Raw genomic sequence first — 5,000 nt, 5'->3', positions numbered from 1 at the left:
TATTTTTTTCTGTTCTACAGATTCATTAAAACTTTTCTGTCCGCTTTATAAATTACAAAGAAAAATAAAGTTTTGTCGAATGTTCAGTTTCTAATCTCATTCCTTATACTACTATCAACTGATCGCTATTCATAACGAAAAGAGTTATTTAAAAATTCTCTGCGAAATATATTTCTATGTTTCCCATCATATGGTTGTTATCTTTCAGAAAAATGTTATCTACCCCTCCCCCAACTGGTTATAAAATGACCTGCGTCTGTTTTTCTATGAGCAGGATTACGCAAAAACTTCTTGACAGAGTTTAACAAAATTTTAACAACGGATAGACATAATACTCCGGAAGAACATTAAATTTTGGTTATTATTATTATTACCATAAGTAGATTCATTCACGGTTAACATGAAATAGGGAAAGCTTGGTCCGTAGACTTGAATAAATTGTTGACAGTCTTCATTGGCAGAGGTCTGAAATCTCTAATTGGTCGTTCATCTTGTTTCCATTAATAGTCTTAATGCTGATAATCCGTTCCTTATGGTATAAATTTTCCTTTTAAAAATGGAAGTCTACAAGAGCTATATTTACATAACCGCCTTTCACGCTTCTATTCATCTTTTCAACTTCATTTTCACACGCTAGCTCTTTTAGACAAAATCCCTCAGAGCAGATATTCTTTTCCCCCTACCTTTTACGTTATGGTAGAAAAACAAATATTAAATATTTTAGAATATATAACTACAATTTTGAAAGATTTATAAGGGAGTTATGAACTTACAAAATGTTTATAGAGTTCATTTTTATCTAATATTTATGACCTTTACTAAAATATCTAACTTTTTTTGCTATAGTCATTAGACAAAGCTTTGAGCGAATCATGCAGCTAGATTGATTGATTGATTATGCCAGATGACTCTTAATCAATCAATCAATCTAGCTACCTGACTCAATCTGGTAAATTAAAATAATATTAAACATTTTGTAAAATGTAATTACAATTTCGGAGAGACACCTATATTGGATTTAGTTACTTACAAAATTTTCATAAATTGAGTTCACTTTTATTTAATATCTATGACACCAACAATAACAAGCAGAGGTTTCATTCCTCCACCAACGAAGACTGTCAAAATTTTACTCAAGTCTACGGACCAAGCTATCCCCTTGTCATATGTTGACAGTGAATGAATGTACTGTATAATCATTATCCTGTATCCGGATGGAGATCCGGATCATCATAAAAATCTAAACACCTAAATTATCCCACTTCTGATATATACAGAAATTTTCATCAAAACGCATCATCAACTTTTGAGTATGGCTGACGACAAACGTATATAAACAAATGTGGAGACATTGCATTAAAGTCATATTACCAACATTTCCAGCTGCATGTCTCAATCTCGTGATGCATTGGCAAGCAGTCTATCAAATCTCTGAACAACCCTTAATTATCCCACTTCTGATTTATCCTGAAATTTTCATTAAAATGCATCATTAAATTTTGAGTTAGACTGGCGCCAAACGTATAAACAGAGGTGAAAACATTGCATTAGGAATCATTTCACTAACATATCCAGCTGCATGTCTCAATCTTGAAATGCATTGGCATGCAGTCTATCAACCATCCACTCGCCTACTTCAATTTTAATTCAGTTCTCTCACCGGGGCGAAGGAGAGAGAGAGAGTCTAAGTCTGGAAGGCAAATTCCTCCACTGCAAAAATTCTCAGATTCTTCTGTTCCCTCAACGTTACTTGGGAAAAAAGCTGAGGCGAAAAGATGTTGATGCGAAAACCAGCTAATTTCTCGGGAGGCTTTCTCGTTGAATATATTCCGACAGAATAATTGGTGGGATGAAACAGTCTCGCGCTTGGCGCTGATGAAAGGAGATATATTGTTTTTGACGCCTCGCAAAAAATAAAAACGTATAGGATGCCTTCAACCCCGTTTGATATTAAACTTGACGTGATATATTTTTTAATAACAAAAAGCCAGCGGAAATTGTCTTCGATGTTTTTTGGTCAATAAAATAAGCCATTAATGGGAAATGATTGATTAGGTATTTAATATTTAGTGACACTTGGACATTTTAAATATATATATATATATATATATATATATATATATATATATATATATATATATATATATATATATATATATATATATATATATATCATCTCCTCCTCCTACGACTATAGACGCAAAGGGCCTCGGTTAGATTTCGCCAGTCATATCTCATCTTAAGCTTTTAATTCAATACTTTTCCATTCATCTTCTCCTTCACGCTTCATACTCCTCAGCCATGTAGGCCTGGTTCTTCCAACTCTTCTAGTGACTTGTGGAGTCAAGTTAAACGTTTGGTGAACCAATTTCTCTCGGGGAGTGGGAATAACATCCCCAAACCATCTCCATCTACCCCTCACGAAGATCCCATTCACATATGTCAATCAAATATTCTCTTATAGTTTTATTTCTAATCCTGTCCTGTCATTCAACACCCAATATTCTTATGAGGGCTTTGTTCTCAAATCTACTATATCTATTGGATATTGTTTCATTTTAATACCATGACTCATGTACATACAGTAACACCGATCTCACTTAAATGATATATAGCCTGATTTATATACGTAATTTCAGGTGATTATATTTCCTAATTTTACTTGACGTGGACATTGTCAGCTTTTCTTTTTACAATCTAATTCCTGATTCACGTACTTAAGCTTATAACACCAAATGATAACCAACGTAATTTATAGATACATTTTCTTACTCAAAAAAAAATATATAGTGGAAATCCTCAGAACAATCCTCCTTTATAACTTCAAAAGACAGAGTGAAAAAGAATATATCTTTTCATCAGCATCAAGTGAAAAATTCCCATCCCCGAAATGTTAAATCTTTTTCTGTGTGTATTCGGTGAGACTACCATGTTGCTTTTTCTTTCCAGAATTTTCCAAAGTACGGAGCACAAGAGTGAGAATGTTTCAGGGTTTGTGTTACTGACTAGGGCACAGTAAGGAATTCGAAAACATAACGTGGTTGGTGAAACGTTTTGATTTTAGGAAGATCTTCAAAAGGATTCTGATTTGAAATACCTGATTTTCCTAAAGAAGAATTTATCTTCAGTTTTCCAGGGAAATCAAAATTAAAATAGCATTTGAAGGTTTGAAGGACACTCATGAATGGCAGAAGCAAAGGACAGTGACAATGCCCTTTCTATTATGTGTATATATGGCTAGTCTCTAGGGCACTGTTGTTGTCCCTTGCCTCTACCATTCATGAACGACCTTTAAACTTTCAACATATCCGTAACATTTATAAATATTCGTCCCTAAGTTGGGTTCAATATCAGACTGACCAATAGGATGGATAATTATTTAACTTTTTTATAGTATAATACTCTAAGAATTGAAAAAATAAGGTCTCTCTCTCTCTCTCTCTCTCTCTCTCTCTCTCTCTCTCTCTCTCTCTCTCTCTCTCTCTCTCTCTCTCTCTCTCAGAAGGGAAATTCAAGAAAAGAAGCAGTTACAAAACCGTGTAAATTGTTACAGGATAAAAGACTCTAATGAAGTAAAAGTGGGAGAGGCAGGAACAACGAAAACTATTACTTCGGAATATGAATAAATGTATTGAAATATTTCAACGTTATATTTCTAGTTATTTGAAATATGGAAAGAATTTATCTGTTAGAGAATTTGCTTGAAACTGTAACTACATGAGTGAAAATATTCAATTATATGAGATATTACTGTTGATAAGTGGGGACATACATCAAATATATAACTAATATATCCTAAGATTTCGTATATTAGTTTTTCTATTAGGGAAATATACGCTATCATATATGTGATTAACTACTATCAAAGAGATAGCATAAATATTACACTATCCATATTCACTTTAGCAAGGCGTTTTAGTAACCTTGAGCAGTTCATTTAAATATTTTATTTTTCTCAAGTTAGAATTAGTTTCGAAATATAGCAGCACTTATCATCATTATTACAAGCTAAGCTACAACCATACTTGGAAGGGAAATACGAAAATAAACAAACTTCTATACATGAGAAGTAGTGAATGATTAATATGAAATATTCTAAGATCAGCAACAAAGTTAACATAGACCTTCCATATATAAACTATGAGGAGAGACTTATGTCAGCCTGTACAACATAAAAATATCCATCGCAAGTTTGAACTTCCAAAGTTCTAATGATTCAACTTCCTGATCAGAAGGACCATTACACAAGGTGGTCATTAATGGAATGAAACATCTAAAAATACTGTTTAGTTTTAAGCCTTATAATGTAGAAGGCATAACTACTGCACTGTAATTGTTCAGTGTCTCTTTTCCTCTTGGTAAGGGTAGAAGAGGCTCTAGTTATGGTAAACAGCTCTTCTAGGAGAAGGACACTCAAAAATCAAACTATTGTTCTCTAGTCTTGGGTGGTGCCATAACCTCGGTGTCATGGTCTTCCAACTGTCTTGGGTTAGAGTTTTCTTGCTTGAGGGTACACTCAGGCATATTATTCACTTATTTCTCTTTCGCTTGTTTTGTTATATTTTTTATAGTTTATATATGAAATTTTTCTTTAAATGTTGTTACTGTTCTTAAAAATATTTAATTTTTCCTTGTTTCCTTTCTTCACTGGGCTATTTCCTATGTTGGGGCCCCTGGACTTATAGCATCCATTATAATAATTTAGTAGAGAATCAAGCCAATATCTAAGATAAGAAGGCCGTTGATCGCATTTTTATTTTTTTTTTTCCAAAAAGTTCAGCATCGCCTATTCAAACTTTCAAGTGGCCATTAACAAACATTTTTTTCCTAACTCCAGCAGAAGTTTCAAAATGTGGTTAGATTATTTGAATACGTGTGTGTTTAATGGTGCATAAAATAGAAATCTATGCTTTGTTGCAACGTATATAAATAACAATATTTTATTTATATTAAATAAAATATTTCCGGTAATTGTTCATTAAAAATGTATTTCATACACG

Source organism: Palaemon carinicauda, chromosome 25 (assembly GCF_036898095.1).
Source record: "Palaemon carinicauda isolate YSFRI2023 chromosome 25, ASM3689809v2, whole genome shotgun sequence".
Classification (NCBI taxonomy): Eukaryota; Metazoa; Arthropoda; class Malacostraca; order Decapoda; family Palaemonidae; genus Palaemon; species Palaemon carinicauda.
Note: the sequence above shows the minus strand (reverse complement) of the source record.